We start from the raw sequence: 21173 nt of genomic DNA, 5'->3' as shown, positions 1-21173 counted from the left end.
GACCGCAGGTGTTCTGCAAAGCGGTCGCCCAGTTTACGTTTGGTCTCTCCAATGTAGAGGAGACCACATTGGGAGCAACGAATGCAGTAGACTAAGTTGGGGGAAATGCAAGTGAAATGCTGCTTCACTTGAAAGGAGTGTTTGGGTCCTTGGACGGTGAGGAGAGAGGAAGTGAAGGGGCAGGTGTTGCATCTTTTGCGTGGGCAAGGGGTTGTGCCATAGGAGGGGGTTGAGGAGTAGGGGGTGATGGAGGAGTGGACCAGGGTGTCCCGGAGGGAGCGATCCCTACGGAATGCCGATAAGGGGGGTGAAGGGAAGATGTGTTTGGTAGTGGCATCATGCTGGAGTTGGCGGAAATGGCGGAGGATGATCCTTTGAATGCGGAGGCTGGTGGGGTGATAAGTGAGGACAAGGGGGACCCTATCATGTTTCTGGGAGGGAGGAGAAGGAGTGAGGGCGGATGCGCGGGAGATGGGCCGGACACGGTTGAGGGCCCTGTCAACGACCGTGGGTGGAAAACCTCGGTTAAGGAAGAAGGAGGACATGTCAGAGGAACTGTTTTTGAATGTAGCATCATCGGAACAGATGCGACGGAGGCGAAGGAACTGAGAGAATGGGATGGAGTCCTTACAGGAAGTGCGGTGTGAGGAGCTGTAGTCGAGATAGCTGTGGGTGTCGGTGGGTTTGTAATGGATATTGGTGGACAGTCTATCACCAGAGATTGAGACAGAGAGGTCAAGGAAGGGAAGGGAAGTGTCAGAGATGGACCACGTGAAAATGATGGAGGGGTGGAGATTGGAAGCAAAATTAATAAATTTTTCCAAGTCCTGACGAGAGCATGAAGCAGCACCGAAATAATCATCGATGTACCGGAGAAAGAGTTGTGGAAGGGGGCCGGAGTAGGACTGCAACAAGGAATGTTCCACATACCCCATAAAGAGACAGGCATAGCTGGGGCCCATGCGGGTACCCATAGCCACACCTTTTATTTGGAGGAAGTGAGAGGAGTTGAAGGAGAAATTGTTCAGCGTGAGAACAAGTTCAGCCAGACGGAGGAGAGTAGTGGTGGATGGGGATTGTTCGGGCCTCTGTTCGAGGAAGAAGCTAAGGGCCCTCAGACCATCCTGGTGGGGGATGGAGGTGTAGAGGGATTGGACGTCCATGGTGAAGAGGAAGCGGTAGGGGCCAGGGAACTGGAAATTGTTGATGTGACGTAAGGTGTCAGAGGAATCACGGATGTAGGTGGGAAGGGACTGGACAAGGGGAGAGAGAAGGGAGTCAAGATAACGAGAAATGAGTTCTGTGGGGCAGGAGCAAGCTGAGACGATCGGTCTACCGGGGCAGTTCTGTTTGTGGATTTTGGGTAGGAGATAGAAGCGGGCCGTCCGAGGTTGGGCAACTATCAGGTTGGAAGCTGTGGGAGGGAGATCCCCAGAGGAGATGAGGTCAGTGACAGTCCTGGAAACAATGGCTTGATGTTCAGTGGTGGGGTCATGGTCCAGGGAGAGGTAGGAGGAAGTGTCTGCGAGTTGACGCTCAGCCTCCGCGTGGTAGAGGTCAGTGCGCCAGACAACAACAGCACCACCCTTGTCAGCGGGTTTGATGACAATGTCAGGGTTGGACCTGAGAGAATGGAGTGCAGTAAGTTCAGAGAGAGACAGGTTAGAATGGGTGAGAGGAGCAGAGTCGTCTCAATAAAAGCCTACCTCCTTATATTCTATACCTTGGCTAATAAAGGCAAGTACCACATTTGCCTTCTTAGCCACCTTACTGCTACCTCAAGGACATGCACACCAAGGTCCCTCTGATCCTCGGTACTTCCCAGGGTCTTACCATTCATCGTGTATTCCCATGCCTTGTTTGTCTTGCCCAAGTGCATCACGTCACACTTATCTGGATTAAATTCCATTTGCCACTGGTCAGCCCATCTGACCAGCCTATCTATATCCTCCTGTAATCTAAGGCTATCCTCCTCACTATTTACCGCTCCACCAATTTTCGTGTCATCTGCGAACTTACTGATCAACCCTCGTACATTCAAGTCCAAATCGTTTATGTATACCACAAACAGCAAGGGACCCAACACCGATCCCTGTGGAACCACACTTCATGTTTCCTGACAAGATGTTAAAAATAACTGGATCATATTTAAATTCAAACTTTTGGTGAATACAACGAAAAAACATATTTCTGAGACATTGCAACTTCTATAGAAAAACATATGAAGGCCTATCACTGCATCAAAACTATAATTAGGGTGGCTGCACCCTGGTGGAACTGGAACTGAAAATGGGTAGAGGAAAAGAGTGGACAATTAATGGCTACCTTGTTGAGATGAATCCTTCCCCCAAGCTTTTTAGTTTTATTAGACCATAAAGGTTTTCTAATATATCCTCTCTATTCCCGAACATCTGGATCTGCTCCCAGTTTGAACTTAACATTGCAAAATTAAAAAGTAATAATTTAAAAAGAAAAATTGAGAAACAGTTTATGAATTGATTTCTTACATGATCCAAACATCTTCCATCTGCCATCTCAGTTAGCATTAGAGTTAGCATTTGAAATGATTTAATGTATAATATGTGGGAAGGGGAAGAGGGAACGGTGCAGAAGGAAGGGCATTAAAGAAAATTCTATCGCTGTTAAAGCTATTTCGCAAATTGTGAAGTTTTTTCGAGAAGTTCCACAGCGGGATCTGTGTGATGCTCCTGAGGGTGTGGAACAGCTGCTAAAAGCTACATTGAAAAATCTCCCAAACAAGTCAACAGAATTAAATTTACGAGCAAGAAGAAGAGAAGACTGCTTTGGTTCCCACATAGTGCTCTTAACTTGTGTTTTGTTGGAAACATACCACAGAACAAACTCCAATTTCTGGTCCTCAAATGAGAATAAAGGAGGGTAGTAAAAGCAAACTCAGCAGATTCTACAAAGTCTGCAAGTCCTTTAATTTGAAGAAGTCAAAGGGCTTTGAAGTTTATAGCCATTAGAGCAACGGGAATTTGTGTTGAACTCCAGCTTCAACTGAAGCTGAATAAAAAACAAATTCAGGAGAAGTATTACAGGCTCAAAGAGCCCAGATTTTAGAATCCAGCCTTAACAGAGCCACCATTTCACTCCATGCTAGCCAAAACATTTCACGCAAGTTTGTATTTGAGGTATGTTTGTCCCCATGTGCAAAGTATTTTCTGTCAAGACAACTCTGAATGCAAGATATTAAATACATAGGAAAATACCACCACCATCCCAAAAATTTTGCAATGATTGGACTTTCAATGGACCACACTATTTAAAAAAGAAATTGCCTCACAATCCTACTAGTTATGGAGAGACCTGCACATTAACCAGTATCACTCAGCTGGTTCTCATTAGATTATTAAGGCCAAAAGTTTTCACTGGACTTCGAGGAACTCCTTAAAATGGGATCACGGATGGTATTGAGGTGCAGGGGTATGGTAATCTTATGTGTAATATACCTTTAAGAAGAATGTTATAATAGATCACATGACAGAATGGCGCAGGCTACCTTCGTTGTCCGTAATCAGTAGTCAGTTGTGAGTTGTATAGAGTAAGAGACTGTAATGTAGAAACAGGGTTTTAGTTGTAAGTACACAAGTGTAGCTGCTGAGTTCCTTTGTAAATAAATAGAATGTGTTCTACATAAGAACCGTCTACTGATCTGCTATGTCTAAGGTACCAACCTGGTCATCTCAAAACAAGCATGCAACCTGGGTCCATTAGTCCAACTAAACTAGTGACTAAGGGTTTAACAAACTGATAATGAGTTGAAAAAAGCAAGAAAATGCAAGGAAGGACGAGAAAACCAAACAAAAAAAGCAAGGAAGGAAATCAAGTGAACCGAAATCGGGCTGCACCTCGCACGGCAATTGTAAGTAGAATTTCCGTCCTAATCGTTGAAGCAGTCCCCTCAAAGCATGCCACAGTTTGGAAGAGTTGATCCTTTCGACCCAACAGTGGACAATTGGTCTCAACATGTTCTTTTTCCAAGCTAATGACTTTGTGGGGGAGGAGAAGAGACATGTGATCCTCTTATCCACGTGTGGGAGTAAGACTTATGGATTGATCCAAAGTTTAATGGCACCCAGTGCCCCGGATTCAAAAAGTTTTGATGATTTAGTGAACCTTGTGAAGAATCATTACCAGCCAAAGTCCTTGGTACTGATGCAATGGTTCAAATTTAACTCAAGAAATAGAGCCCCAGGGGAAACAATTGCTTGTTATATAGCAAGTCTAAAACAGTTAACAGAATATTACGAGTTTGGTAAATCTATAAATGAAATGCTTCGAGACCATTTGGTCTACGGTATAAATGAAGATTCGATTTAGAAGCAATTACTCTATGAAATAAATTTGGATATCAGAAGGCGCAGGAGGCTAAGGAAGGTGCAGTGAGGGACTCGAAAGCCTTACAGGAAGCGCAAAATGGCACCGTCCTCCACGTTAGGAGGGGAGCCCCAACCAAAAAGGGTGCGAAAATGTACAGCTCTGATGAGAAGTAGGAAGCAGCCACAGCTTACAAATAAAAAGACAAATTAAAAAGAAATGACTTTGCAGCGAAAACATGGATTAATGGTAACAGAGGTGGAAGCAGACAACCTTGTAATGAATTGAATTTTAAAAAAAATGTTTTTACTTACATTCCAAGGATAGAATCGGGCAGATTTGCAAAAGAAGAAGCCCCATGAGATTCATAACATAGAAAAGTCTGAAGTAATGGATTCTGATATTTATTCATTGTATAATTTAAAAGGTAGTAAAAACAGGACCAATCTATGTAACTGTGAGGTGAATAACAGACATATCCGAATGGAGGTGGATGCAGGAGCTTCCTCTACGGCGATAGGTGAGCATATTTTTAAATACCTGAATCATGGGAAATGTAAATTAAATTTGGAACAAACGGATGCTAAATTGAAAACTTACACGGGAGAAGACATCAAAATCAAAGACATAAGCAGGGTTACTATATAGTACGGAAGTCAATCAGTGAAATTACCCTTGATGGTGGTAGCAGGTGAGGGGCCAAGTCTCCTTGGATGAAACTGGCTGAAAGAAATTAAATTGGATTGGACTGAGGTTTTCTAGCTGAGAGCCACTGAGTTACTTGAGCTACTACAAAAATACGCCTGTTTTCCAAGGTGAACTTGGGAAGATCCAAGGGCTACAAGCAAAAATTCATGTTGATCCAGACTCTACCCCCAATTTATGAAGGCAGGAACAGTACCTTATGTAATCTGGGAAAAGGTAGACACCAAATTAGATAGATTAGAGAAACTGGGAGTGATATGACCTGTGCAGTTCTCAGAATGGGCAGAATTGTCCCTGTATTTAAGCCTGACCAAAGTGTTTGAATTTGTGAAGACTACGAATTGACTGTCAATAAAGTGGCTAAGTTGAACACTTTATACCAAAAATTGAAGACTTGCATGCTATGTTGGCAGGTGGAACCACCTACACGAAGTTTGATTTGAGCCATGCTTATCAACAATTGGAGTTAAAGAAGGCCTCACAGAAATTTGTCACAGTTAATAGACACAAAGGGTTATTGCCTTTTGGTGTATCCTCTGCATGCGCCATATTCCAGAGACAATGAAAAATTTACTGCAGGGATTGCCTCATGTTGTAGTTTATTTAGATGACATTCTAGTGACAGGACTCATGGAAAACAAGCATTTGGCATACTTGGAGGAAGTTTTGAAGTGTTTTCACAGGTGGGAGTGCATATAAAAAGAGAAAATTGCACAATCCAAGAGAAAGAGATAGTCTATTTAGGTCACAGGGTAGGTGCACAGGGCCTCCAACCAGTTGAAGAAAAAGTGAGAGCCATTGGAGAGGCACCAGCACCAAGGAACACCTCCAAACTAAAATCATTCTTGGGGATGATCAATTACTATGGACGCTTCTTGCTTAATTTGTCGACAGAACTGGCACCTCTGTATTACCTACTCAAGAAAGACCAATGTTGGTCTTGGCAAACACCACAGAAAGAAGCTTTCACAAAAGTGAAACAGCTGTTGCATTCATCCACCCTATTAGTACATTTTGACCAAAGAAAAGAGTTAGTTCTGACATGTGACGCATCTCCTTATAGAGTGGGAACAATGCTCTCCCATCGAATGGACGATGACTCAGAATGACCTATTGGATATGTGTCAAGAATGCTCAACACAGTGGAAAAGGGATACTCACAGATGGAAAAAGAAGGCTTGTCAACCATCTTTGGTGTCAAGAAAGTTCACCAGTACATACACAGTTGTCATTTTACTATCGTCTCGGACCACAAGCCTTTGCTAGCATTGTTCAGTGAGAACAGGACTATACCACCCATAGCCTCAGCAGGAATGCAGAGATGGGTTTGATTCTGGCAGCATATGAGTCTCCTTTCATCCACAGGCCTGGAAATCAGATTGCAAATGCTGATGCCTTTGAAAAAAACGATGAGGATATTCCAGTTCCTCAAGAACTCGTTTTATTATTGAACTTCTTAGAGTCATCACCAGTATGTGCTAGACAGATTAGAGATTGGACAAGTCAAGACCCAGTCTTATCCAAAGTACGAGAACAAGTTCTTCACAATTGGTCAAAACATCAGGAATCTTACAAATGAAACCGTATTTTCACAGAAAATATGAGATAACCAGCCAGGATGGTATCTTATTGTGGGAAACTAGAGTGATTGTTCCTCCAAAAGGACGAAAGCCTTTGTTAACTGAATGCACATCCAGGTATTTCCCAAATGAAGACCATAGCACACAGCTATCTGTAGTGGCCTGGAATGGATGGGGAAATACAGAGCTTAGTGAAAAGTTGTATGCAGTGTTAGCAAGTGCAAGCTACCTCCAGCAGCTCTGTTACACCCCTGTGAGTGGCCAGGGAGGCTATGAGTGTGATTGCATATTGACTATGTGGGACCTTTTATGGGAACAATGTTTTTCCTTATTGTTGATGCTCATTCAAAATGGATGGACATATATGAGGTAAATCACCAACATCTACTGCTACAATTGACAAGCTACGTCAAAGTTTCGCCAACAACGGACTGCCAGAAGTGGTCGCATCAGACAACGACACAGCATTTACAAGTGCTGAGTTTCAACGGTTTATCAGCCTCAATGGTATTACTCATGTAAAAACTTCACCATGCTACCCTACTTCGAATGGACTGGCCGAGCGAGCAGTTCAAACATTCAAAAATGCTAGGAAGAAATTAACAGAAGACTCCATAATGAACAAGTTAGCACGTTTTCTTTTCCATTATAGAACCACTCTCACACGACAACAGGTGTCACACCTGCAGAATTGTTGATGAATCACCATCTCAAAATGAGACTGAGCTTAGTAACATCAAATTTAAGGGGGAAGATGGAAAGGAGTCAGGGAAGTCAGAAAATCGTACATGGTTGGCATAGTCGTGACAGAAAGCTTACTGTAGGAGGGACGGTATATGTGAAAATTTTGGTGAAAGACCTACCTGGTTATCAGCTGAAATAAGTGGTCACTGGACCTCTTTCTTACCACGTGAAAGTAGAAGACCAAATTACACGGAGATATATAGATCATATAAGGACGAGAGAAACAAAGTGTCGGGAAATGATTCCTCCCATGTTCACGACTGAGTCAACATCTCCTGTTGAGAGAACTCAACTGAGCACAGATGTGTTTGAAGGATCGGCTGTACCTGCACGAGTTGAGGAAACAGATTTGCAGATGCCCACCGAAGAACCTGGTGTTCAGACAACACCAGGAAAGTAGGTTCCCGACAAAACATCTGAAGCTGTAGAGCTGGGATATTCTACACACATAAGAAAACTCCCAGAAAACCTGAACTTATAAATTACTTATCTGTGTAAATAATTCAATATTTTGAGAAAAATTATAATTGTAACTGTAAAATATATTTCTGAGTAAAGGGGGAGGAATGTGGTAATCTGATGTGTAATATACCTTTAAGAAGAATGTTATAATAGAGGATCACATGATCTTATTATCCAATAACAGAGTAGCATAGGCTACTTAGTAGTCTGAGTCAGTAGTCAGCAGTGAGTAGTCTAGAGTAAGAGTATGCAATGCAGAGACAGGGTTTTAGTTGTAAGTACACAAGTGTAGTTGCTGAGCTCCTTTGTAAATAAATAGAATGTGTTCTACATAAGAACCGTCTACTGATCTGCTATGTCTATGGTGCCAACTCGGACACCTCAAAACAAGAGTGCAACCTTGATCAATTAGTCCAACTAAACTAGTGACCAAGGATCCAACAAGGGAGGAGGGTGATATAATGCATTTGTAGAAGTGTTCTAGTCTATGTAGCACCAATCCCTCCCCTTCTCCCTTCATCTCCCACAACTTCATGGAGCTTCAAGGAGCCAGCAAAAAACACTTCCTGTATACAATACTTAACCTTAAGTTTCATGTTTTATGAACATACGAGAAGGTCAAGTAAAGACCATCAGAATCCTGAACCTCATCCCATCTATTTAATGATACAACTTTGCACGCTGTCCACCAACCCATTAGCAAAGTTGTCTTCTGTGAGAGGTAACAAAAAGAGGGAAAAGTGCTGGCCTATACAGGAAAAGCAAGGAAATTAGTATCTGACATTCTGTAACAATCAAGTAAACTCCAGGCGACAGAGATTATCCATGACTCATCACAATCTCAATTTACTTTCATAACTGAAAGTAACCTCTTCACTCAGGAGCATGTTCAGTTCTTTTTTTAAATCTCTGCTTAATGTTGCATCTAGTATTCTAAAAAAAGGAAATCATGCTTGATTTGATGTATATTCGTAACACTAAACAACCAAAACCACAGGGCTCGGGTTCATTATGATCATTTTTCATAGGTTAGTCATTACTCCGAGTCCTCCCATAGAGTGCTTTCACTTACCCACCTAGGTAAGAAGGTTTGTAATGTGTTCAGAGCTCAAACTGAGAAGTATTTGACAATACAAAAACAGAATTACCTGGAAAAACTCAGCAGGTCTGGCAGCATCGGCGAAGAAGAAAAGAGTTGACGTTTCGAGTCCTCATGTTGCCTTCATTCTGAATTATTGATTTTAATCACCAGCCCTCATAGGATCTTTCCTATCTTCAAAAGATAGTTGAATAAAATTAACTTAGACTTTGGCTTGGGCTTTGACTAACAAGCTCATTCATTAAGCAGTAATAGAATAAATGTATGGTAGCAATGATACAATATGGATTTTGCATTAGTTATTAGGTTGAATCAACACAAGTTAATAGAAAAAACAGTAAATTCCAAACAATACCATAAAATAAGGCAGAGTATACATCAACATGTTTTGCCACCCCTAATTCTTATTCTGTCTGATGAGGAGGTAGATTATTTTTGATCTTTCATCATTCCCTTTGCACTTGAAAAGGCACAGAATGAAGTTCCACTTTTCCTTTTTGTTTTCTAAGCCTACAGCACTGTTTGACCACCATTCCAACACACCAACACAGCACATCCTACAATGGGAAAGGTAAGCTGACAGGAAAGGGAGAACACTTGGCCACCTGACCTGCTCCAGGCATTATAATAATGCTGAACCCAAGCATTTGGTAACCTAGATAATCTTCCAAAGGCTACAGTGTTCAATTGACTTCAGCATGCACCTATTTTGATAATTTTCCCCGCTGAGGATGACTGAACAATTGGCATTATAGGGATGTGCCAGTTTAGCAGCTAAACATCATAATCCTGCCCCAAACTACCCATGAGTGACACCTTGGGAAAATCAACCAATGTTAGAAAACAGAAATAGAGAAATATAAAGGACAAGCTACTGTTAGTGCTCAAAATATTTAAAAAAGAAATATTGCTGTCTAGTTATATTTTTAGTTTATTTTCCTCAGAGGAGGTTTAACCCACTCATGCAATGAAAGATTAAACTTTAGCCTACAATCATGTACTTGGGGTAGATGAGGGTTTTCAATGAAGAGACTGATTTTATAAAATCTAACTGAGTGTTGTTTGATTTAGCATATAAAATGTACAGTGTTGTCTACTTGTTTTTCTGCTGAAAATTGATTAGATTTGGTATAAACAACTATTCAGTATCCAATCTGAAATTAATTTAAGAGTAAATTCCTAATTCTGAGCAATTTCAATTCCAAGAGCAAACTGTTTACTTGCAGAAATTACTTCCTGGGACTAGAAATTGGATGAGTATTAAAGCAAGAGAAACGCACTGTCTTTTAAGATAAGGTTAATTGCAAAGCAATAACTGTGGAAAATGCTGAAAATACAGAACAATCTGTCAGCATCTGTAATGCAAATGATAGACTAAAGTTTCAGACAGAGGTCTTTCAGCTGACCAAATTCAGACAAAGGATCTGTGTACACCATATCAGCCTGGCTTTTCTCCTATTAGGTGCTGTGTAAATCCAGTATTTTGTTTTTATATCTGAATTTCAGCCTTTGCAGTTCTTTCTTACCCTTTTTTCTTAAAGTACAAGAAACCCGCCCATCAATTTAATGGCAGGGAAACACTAGAGTGGAGAGTTCCTGTAAATCATTTATAGAGGCCCAGTGGTGAATTTAACAGGATTATGAACAATCACTGAATGGGGATAATTTTAACAGGAAAGAATTGCTGAGTTGCAAGCTGGTGGGTGGTTAAATTTGGCAGAAGAAAAATCGCAACTGCAAATGGCTCCAATGTCCTGACTTCTGGATTTCACTGAGACACCTTTGGCTGCGTGCAAGCAACCTGCTCACTGAAATCAACACAATCATTAGTGCAGGAGGGTGTGCAACGAAGGCACCATTTAAGCTGATGACTGGATGACGGCCTTTTCACAGGTGTGTAATTTTCCCTCAGATTTAATACCTTCAGCATGAGTTTCCTTGGGCTCAAGAAACTGACCAGTAAAAAGGAGGCAAGCTGTAGGAGCAATTCATGGGAATCTATCAACTTCAGATAGACCGAACGTAATAAATGCTCGGTTCTTAGAGCTGCATTGTCAATTCTATCTGATGAACATTTAGCAATGAGTTTTTGTCACATACAGATATTGGAGAGCTGGAAGCCTTCAAGCAGGCACCAGCCAGATGGTTGACACCTTAGATGTTTTGGCAGTTCATCAAAAAAGGAAGACATGATAACAAAGTCATGCTGTGGTGGGATCAGCAGCTGCACAGAACAGATGTGCAAAGGAGGGAGGTACACAGGAGGGTGGTGTACAGGAGAGAAGCTGAGGACACATGAGACACTATCCACAGACATTGGCTCTGCTTCCTTTACTTCTTGGAAAACCAGTGCTTCAATAGGCTGAGGTTGTCAGTCAGGTGATCTCCGGCATCCGCATGTTTCTGAAGAAGAATGCTACCTGTTGAACCTGGTGGGCACACATATCCAATGACTGTGAACATCTCTTACTGCCTTCAATTCCTTTTCCACTGGTTCCTCATTTTTCATTTCAACTATACATGATGACATATGGACTGCTTGCCAAGGCTGGGAGGTATGTAAATTTCACTTGTGATTACAATGGCTAGAATGAGCAAGCACTCAGATTCACTTCTCTGGCTGACATCATACCAGTACAGGGTGCCATCAATTGCACATCTATCCATCCATTTGAGCACCACCACAGCACTCAGGAGTTTTCAACAACTGCATGGGATGTTAGTCCATCAATGTGCAGCTGATTTGCAACCACAAGACGAGGTTCATGTAGAGGAATGTCAGATACCCAGGAGCTGTCATGATGCTTTCAGGCTAAGACATCCATTCCAGGGATGCAAAATTTGTCTCCATGGAGCCCTTGATTTTGGCACTATGGGTGCCATTTTGGTAACAAAATAGCATTTGAACTGCGCATGCAGACTTTCAGCGCTTCCCACGCCAGATGTCATTTTGGTGAGGGCGTTAGCAGCGTGCACCGAAAGTATGCAGGGTAAGCAGATTGTAATATCAGTAAAAATGAAACACTAATTTGACGCTGCCATTTTTGACCTTGCCACTCCAGCTAATGCACAGTTGAACATGTGATCAAGCAGGAAGAATCCCACCCACTAATGCTATTTAAAGGGGTCAACAACTACTTTCAGATTTTGAGTATTGCTGAAAAAAGACATTTTGTTGAAGATTTTCATCTTGCACACATCAGGACAACCGCAAGAATACCAATACGGGGGGGAAGCAACAACATTATACTGTACGAGAAGACAGTACTTTCAGGTTAGTTGCTGATTGGTTTCTACTGGCTTTGTCTGAGTTCATAAAATTTTTAGTGCTGTTTAAAGGGAATGGTGTTGTATATGGTTCTCACTTTAAGGGTTCTGGTCCGAGCATTTGCTCCCAGTCATCAGTGTTGTACTGACCATCCCCCTTGGCCTGCAGCATGGAAGGGCGATTGAGCAGAGGCAACACAGAGGAGGCCAAGCTGCTAACAGATGGAGGGGAAGAAGGCTCTCAGCAGGAGGCCATATCCAGCCAGGGTCTTCAGGGAGCATTTTACTTACCTCAACTTCAGTGAGGAACAGTGTGTGTGACATCTCCATTTTATGAAAGAGGTATTCAGTGAATTTTGCCACCAACTGCAGGCAGATCTATTTCAGAGCAGAGCAAGAATGATACTGCCAATGGCACTGAAGGTGACCATGGCTCCATGATTATAATTTTCTTCACATTGGGATATTTCCAGGTTGGAGCAAGCAACATTTGTAGCATCTCCCAATTTTCCTTCCACTGTTGCATCAGTGAGGTGACAGACGCTCTTTAGGCCAGGAGGGTGGAGTTCATTGTGTTTTCTCTGGCCAGAGAGATGCAGGATAAGTGTGCACATGGTTTTGCCAGGTTAACGAGCTTTTCCATGATGCAAGGGTATCCTTGACTGCAATGGGGGTGGGGGCACATCTAAATGCAGAGGTGTACCATAACCACAAAGGGATCCACTTCCTGAAGGTGCAGTTGCAGTGAATCCATGATGAGTACATTATGGAGGTAAATGCCTGGCATCCCTGCAGCAATCATGATGCTTTTATTTGGCGATCCTTTGCAGTTCTATCAGCATTTGAGCCACTCTCAAACCAGAGGGTAGCTGCTGGGCAGTATGGGATATCTGCTGCCCACCTGGCTCATAACTCCAGTGCACAACCTAACCACACGTGGGCAGAATGCATATAATGGGAACCATGCTGCTGCATGAAACATCAACAAATAGACCATTGGGTGTTCAAGGAATGCTTCTGCTGCCTAAACAGCTCTGGAGTACTCTCTGGAGCATGTGTCAGGATTTATTGTGCTGTATCCTGCACAACCTTGGCATTATGAAGGCACAGCCCTTGCCACCAGGGATACAACATGCAGCTGAAGTGGAGGATGAGAACTAGGAGGAGCAGCAGGAAGGGAGGAGGCAACCAATGCATTTCCCACCTGGTCAAATAAAAACAGAAAATGTTGGAAATACTCAGCAGGTCTGGCAGCAGCTGCGAAGAGAGTAACAGAGTTAACATTTCAGATCATGACCTTTTATCAGAACTGGGAGTAGTTAGAAATATAATAGCTTTGAAGGGGAGGTGAAAAAAAAAGGGAAGATCTGTGATAGGGCTGAAGATGGGAGATATATAAATGACAAAATAGTTGGTGGGGCAGAGCCAACGGGAGTAGTAATGCAACAAGTAAAGAAACAAAACATGGATCCAGAGGAGGTCTGAATGGCAGAATAATGAGCAGCTACCATCTAAAAGCAAAAAATGAGAAAAACAAGTTTAAGATCAACACATGCAAAGGAAAGGAGACAAAATGGTTGACGGGGAAGGTAGAGCACAGATGTCCTTGGAGAGGGAATGAGGAAGGTAGGAGAGAAAGCAGAGAACCATGCAAGAACAGGGCTAGGGCAGGAGGAACCTTAGATGAAGTTAGAACACGTTTTGCAAAATGGGCTAAAATGGGAAAAGAGGGAATGGTAGAAGCTCTCAAGTTTAGTGATAAAGAAGACCATGACCTCCTCACGCCTGTTGTCAGAACCGAGGGTGGAGAAGATTGGGAGAGACAGCAGTGAACACAACCCTAATTCTCCATTCTACAGCAGTTACATGCCTAATCTTTCCTCTTCCACAGCTATCTCAACATCCTCTTGGCCACAATCCTGAACTAACAGCCACCACAAAATAACCATTTGAAACCAACTTTATTATCCAAACCACCTAATATTCCAAACAAAATTCAATTATTTATCCTTGTACATTTCCTTAGCATGTGTCTTGCCAGTGCCTTTGCCTGTCCTAATGCTCCTACAAAGTGTTACCACAGTGGCTATAACACTGGGATGGTCAAGCAGATCTGGTGCTAGAAGGCTCGGCCTCTAACTGCACCATCTGGTTGGAAGCAGTCTGGAATGGCGGCTAACATGTAACAGCAAGAGTACCAGCAGAGTGATAGTGGTGTGAGGACAAATATTGTCAGCCCAAGAGAGGACAGCAGATTTGTGCTCCATGGAGCCCTGCCACTCCCTTGGATAGCACCTCAGCTATCCTGGCAGTGAGTTGGAGGACAGATTGCTGGACCCTGTGACACCCTGAAAGCCCCTTTGAGCACTGGTATCCACAGTTATGATGGAAGCAGTCTTTGCGCACATGCAAACAGCTATGCTTACATGACCTCAGTCTGAGCTTCCACTGCAGCACTCAGGCATTGAATTAATTCTGCTTGTGCTGCAATGGAAGCTAAGATATCAGCATCATGGTTGGATCTGGAAATTTCCTTGCAGAATTGGCCATTACTTCCAGTAGGCTTGCCAGTATATCATGTGGAGTGTGGTGGATAGGACAGTGCCTGAGGCCGGTGGCTAATTTGCAGGGATTTGAAGATGCATTTACTAACCTTGACCTGGTGTGAGTTCATTAACCTTCCTGCTCTGCATCCAGAACCTCATGGCTAGATTGCTGGCATTGATAGCGATGGCTATCTACTCCAAGGGTCTCTGTCTGGAGGGCCTCTTGGCGGTTCCTGTGGATAGAGGGCTTCTCTTCTGTTGTCAAGCTCCTTCAGTGCTGCATCAGAGAAATTTGAAGCACGTTCTCTGACAAGGTCTATAGAAAGAGAAGATTGGGTGCTGCTGAAAGTTAAGTGGATGTGAAGAATGATGTAATGGAGTATGGCTTGGCTGAAGGGAGGGTGCCTCAATGATAGGATATAGTTTAAATATTAACGTGCTCACTTTTCCAGGCTTGATTAAGTCATTAAAAAAACACTTTCTACACTGCATCCAAGACCAGACTATAATATTCCTAAACAAAAACAGAATTACCTGGAAAAACTCAGCAAGTCTGGCAGCATCGCCGGAGAAGAAAAGAGTTGACGTTTCAAGTCCTCATGACCCTTCAACAATAATATTCCTGCTGTTCACCTCCTCAGTTATCTCCAACCACACCTTCCTGGTGAGAGGCACGTGCTTGTTTCCTCCCATTGCTGGGGAAAATTATGTCCCTCCTCTCCTGACTGCACCCTACAGTAATTCCAGGGATGCATCACACAATTTGGCTGCTGTCTTGCGTTCTGTGTTTCCATCCTAAACAACTCCTCTACACTCCATTTTTATACTGGCCCTTTAAATAGGTCTGTGATTGCATTATTTGGGTACATATCATGTCAGTTGTAGAGCTTGAAGTCCGAAACCATAAGTCAAAATTTATTGCTTCAATCAAGTTGAAATTGGAGATCCGGATACGCTGACTTGACTTCCAGGTTTTCTCTCAGGCAATTCCACGACCCTGCTTAGAAGCTCCAATCACATTAATAATAGGGCCTCATTTCTTTAAACACTGTACACCCAAAACTCCAATACTGCTGTTGGAAATGGGAAGAGCAGGACTTCCATCCTCTTTTGATTGTGGCCACCATGATAGCGAGTTTGTTAATTTAAACAAGGCAGTGGTCGGTTAGCTATCAGGGAGAAGGGCCAGACTGAAAATACCTGAAGGAGATGAAGAGAACTTGATGTAGCAACAGAATATGAAACCTACTGTTGAATAAAGGGACAACTGCAGCAGCAAAAGAATGCAAGCATCCTGGGTAACAAAGATGGCAGCCAGATTAAATAAATGAGCAGCAAATTTAAGGGAGCTTGGAAAGATCATCTGTTTGGGACCAAGGACTGGAACCTTGACGAGAATCTGTGGAGAGAGATGGCTGCAATGTTGAATGCCATCTTCTTAAACCATAGGGCTCCTTTGCAGTCAAGGCAACCAGCCTATATGCTGCCATGATATTTCCTTGTAGTCTTTCATGATGCATGGCACTTCTTTATCCAATACCCTGATGATGTGAGGGTCAAAATTGAAAGTGAAAGAAAAATCAGGCAACAGTTTTCTGTCCCCACCACAGTTGAATATTATCCCCAATATAATAAAATGGGTTGAAGTAAAATAAAGGCATATTAGTATCATTTTCAATTTAATTGCTACATTAGAGTATATACATTATTTGTAAAAGGAAAAGTCCAATGGCCCAATAAGCCTGTCTCATTTTGATTAACTGCAACTCCACTTGTGCACTTCTCACTACATCCCACAACCTGTGCATCTAATTGCCTCTTGAATCTATCTATCTAGTACCTTGGTAGTCTTAGCTGATACATTGGGCAGAATTTTCTGCCTGTCAGGCGAGTGGGCCCGAACCAATCTCCAGTGGAGAGCCGATCCCTGCCAGTGCAGCAGGCCGCACCGCCATTTTACGTGGGTGGGCCAATTAAGGCCTGCCCAGCGTGACATCCGGCAGGAAGCGCTATGCGCTCCCTGTGTGGGCGGGGGGATTCCCTAAAACGAGATTGCGCTCTTTCGCACATGTGCACGAAAGAGCGCACATCTCCCTGAGGCTAAGTGCAGCTTCAGGGAGATTGCCTGAACTTTGAACAATATTAAAAATAGAGAATAAAATAAAATCCCTTACACGTCCCCCTCATGTGACAATGTCCGAGTTGGGACATGTTCACAATTTATAGAATAACTTTATTAAAAATTTTAAAACCCTGCTTGAAACCTCATCCCGCCTGTGGATGAGGTTTCATGTTTTCTCTATTTGCCGCCGGGGCTTCTGGCCTGCCCGCCAACCTTAAGGTTGGATGGGCAGGTCCTTCAGTTGGTTAAATGATACTGTCAATGGCCTCAATTGGCCAATGACAAGTCGGTGGGCCCACTGCTGATTTTGCTTCCTGAAAATTTAAATGGGGCAGGATGACGTCGGGGGTTCCGCCTGATGTCATTCCGCGTCATTTTACGCGTCGGCGAACAGGCCCCGCCCCCTGCTTGCCAACAGCAAAATTCTGCCCATTGTTTTACAACTTCATTACCCTTAAGTAGAAAGTGGCTAACTTCTTTTCCTACAACTAACTTCCTCAATTCAGTAAAGAATTATTCAGCTTTTAAAAATGCATGCCTTATTCAAGGACCGGCAGCACAGACTGGTTTGATGTATTTCCTGGAAGTTTTGTGAAGAAGTGCCCAATTGCTTAAAAGGAATGCAGTAGCAATAGCTTTTCCATAAACCACTTAGTAAACTTTGACACCAGAGGCTTACTAGAAAAAATCAGGAAAATGGTATAATTGAAAATACAGCAGTGTGGATCAAAAGTTGATTGGCAGAAAAGCAAGTTAGGGTTAATGGGTGTCGCAGTGACTGGAAAAGGATAGAATGGTATGCTCCAGGGTCAGTCTTGGATCCATTTTGTAAATGTAAATTAAATGATCTTGGATATAGGAAGCACAGACTTGAAATTTGCCAATAACACAAAAGTACCAATCTTGACAAACAGTGAGGAAAACGATAAAAGACTGTGGGAGGCAGAAATACTGTATGCTAGCAGAAGGAGCAGCAATATAGCAGATGCAATTTAATGTGGATGTGTGAAGTGATATATTTTAGGAAGAAAAAACAAGCAATGGAGAGTGACCAAGTTGCTCTAATATTTAATTTTCTGGACTTAGTGTATGTTACTAAAGCCACGAAATATGCCATTGGAATTTTGGGCTTTATAAATAGGAACACAGAGTACGAGAGTGAAAAAGTATTGATAAAGTTGTATAACACATTCATTATTGGGAATCCCATTATTGGAAGGACATTGAAGCCACAGATATCCTGCACAGATTCACCAGAATGACACCAGGAATGAAAAGAAAAAGAAGACTTGCATTTATAGATTTTCATGACCATCAGATGTCTCAAAGTACTTTACGACTAATGAAGCACCATGAAAGTCTAGTGTTATGGACAGGAGAGGGGTTAATTTAAACAGCCTTGATTTCTTCTCTCATCACCCAACCATAAACAGAAAGGTGTTTTGATTTGCTTCCCCCTTTATAAGCAGTGGTGTGTTTCCCAACACCTCAGCCTTGGTGTAATCCAATTTTCTATAAATTACCCTACAACAAACTCAAGATTAGGATGAACTTAGAGGGTTAGATTATTTGCACACACTCAAAATGTAGGAAGGGTACATTATGTAGCTCCCTGTGCACTCATACAATAAAGAAGGATAAAGAAAGAAAGGTTTACAGGGCAAAGACCACAGTGAAAAGAATTATTGTTTCACGTGTACCCAGAGTCCAGAATCAAAGCACAATGGTGTATTCCTTCACAGATGTCCGCAGGCTGAACTGATGTTGGGTAATTGATTTTTCCAGTAAAGTTAACTTTCACAATGAGATAGGCATGCAGAGATGAATCAGTTTTGTAGGCGATGGTACAGAAGTTCCAATTAAAATAGTGTAGATGGGGCCAGACATTTAAACCTGGACAGATCCCCTTTTTTGTACTGCTGCTGCTTGGTAGATGGAAAAATGACAGTCTGAGTTTTGTAGCTCTGCAAGGCAATACTACTGGTTTCCCCAGCTAGGGGTTCATGTCACAAACTCCCACCTCTCCACTCTGGCTTTGACAAAGAGTGTGTATCTTTTTGTCTGGGTCCCTGAGATTGTTAATGTTCCAAATAGTAAGTCTTAAAGGAGGCTCTTTGTCCTAGCAAATAATTTGGATCTGATTGACCAGGCCTGGCTTATGAAATGTAGATGGCCTTTGTATAATTTCCTTTAAATGTGGTCTCTGCAGTCCACAGGGGTCATTAGGGTCTCTTTAGGTGTCAGTTTCTGCACAACTACCATATTCACTGGCATTGTTCAAGGGTCACAGGCAGACATAGCTTCAGCCATTTAACAAAGGTTTTTGTCCAGTTCTTAAAATTTTAGAAATTAGCCATGACACTAGTCACTGTTGTAATGTAGAAAACACAACAGACAATTAATGCACAGCAAACACCCACAAACACCAATATGATAATGACCATATAATCTGTTTTTGTGATGTTGATTGAGGGATAAATATCAGTTAGGTCCTTGGCGATAATTCTCCTGCTCTTCTTTGAAGTAGTGCCATGGAATCTTTTACATCCACTTGAGCAGGCAGATGGGGCCTTGGTTTAATGTCTCAGTATCTCTGACAGTGCAGCACTCCCACGCTAAAATGAAAAAAGTAGTTGTGTGGTGAGTAATGAGATACTGGGACTATATTCACAGGAGTAGAGAAGGTTGGGGAGATTTAATAAAGCTTTTAAAAACTATGAAGGGGGTTGATATATTAAAAAAGGAAAGACTAATTCCTTTAATTGGAGAGTCGGGAGGTAATCGCTTTAAAATTGTCTATCGGACAGTGGGGAGAGAGATTAAGAGAAATTTCTTTACACAGAGCTTTGTTAGAGCATGGAATGTTCTGCCACAGGGAATATTGAAGTAGAGATTATTGCGACTTTTAGGTAAATATTGGATAAATATTAGAAATATAGATAAATAGGAGATTATGGAGAAGGAGCAGGGCAGTGAGATTAGTTTTGTAATCCTTAGCAAAGAGATACCACAGACATGATGGACCAAATTGTCTCCTTTGTGGTTCTGCTTTGATCCTATGGTTCTATTTTTGTGTATGACTCCAGCAGAAATGAATACATCACCTCCAGTCCTTCTGCCAGTCAGGGTTGACAGTAGCGGAAGTGCTGTGATGTGCAGACTCTGAAATTTTAAAGTTATGACTACAACTGATCTGGGCTCTAATGTTAAATTTAAAGAGCTGTAAAAAAAAATAAGCAAGTTTTCAACCTTGCACAGACCTACCTCTTACACATTATTACATCAAGCAAGATTCAGGTTTAATGCCTAATTTCAAAAATAGCTCTCTGGTACAGGTCCAAAGAAATATTAGACCTGGGTGGCATTTCTCTGAACAGTGCGTTCTTATTTAAGTCGTCAAATTGATGTCCCACGGAGTGATGTAATACACGTAGATGCCAGCAGAGGACAGAAATTAGGGGCTGAATTTTGCCATTGTTGGGAGGGCGCGGTGAGTGGGCCCAGGAGTGGTCGCAAAGCCGACCGCGGCCTGCGATCAGGCTCCGACATCGATTTCATGCTGGCTGGCCAATTAACGGGATGCGGGCGGGGAGTGAGCAAGTGCTGACGTTTGCGCATGCATAGGTGTGCGTGCAGTGAAAGCTCCCTGAGGCACAGAGCTACTTCAGGGGGCTGAAGATTTTAAACAATAAAAATAAAGAATTAAAAAATAAGGAAAACATGTCTGCTCATGTGACTCTGTTACAAGAGCAGGGACATGTTAGAAACGAGTTTTAAATGTTTTTTTTAATCACTGGTCAAAACCCCATCCCGCCTGTGGATGAGGTTTCGCCAAAAATGCAAAGGCCAATTGGCCTATTTGCCCACCTGCCAACTGAACAATTGGACGGGCAGCAAAAAATCGAATTACTTAATTGATTAAGGGCCTTAATAGGCTGCTTAATTGTTGGCGGTGCTCTGCCACTGCTCGTGTGCGCCCACCAAGAAAAATATCGCGACAGTGCGCAACGGCATTGGGATGCTCGCCCGACCTCATCGAGCACTATTTTACTGTTGTTGGGGTTGGGTGCACGCCCACCGGACAAGGGAAATATTCTGTCCTAGCAGTTAAAAGCAATAAGGATAACATGTAAAATATTGCACGGACATGTGATGGAGGCACATGAGGGGGCATATTTCATTACATTTTTATTTCCTTTATTGTTTTTATATCACTTCATCTCCCTGAAGCAGCTCTGTGCCTCAGGGAGATTATCAATGGTGCACTCGCGCACATTTCACCCCCCCCCGCCCGTCTTTGTTTAATT

This window comes from Carcharodon carcharias, chromosome 16 (genome assembly GCF_017639515.1).
Source record: "Carcharodon carcharias isolate sCarCar2 chromosome 16, sCarCar2.pri, whole genome shotgun sequence".
NCBI classification, from domain to species: Eukaryota; Metazoa; Chordata; class Chondrichthyes; order Lamniformes; family Lamnidae; genus Carcharodon; species Carcharodon carcharias.
The sequence above is the reverse complement of the archived record's forward strand: the minus strand, read 5'-3'. Positions refer to the sequence as shown.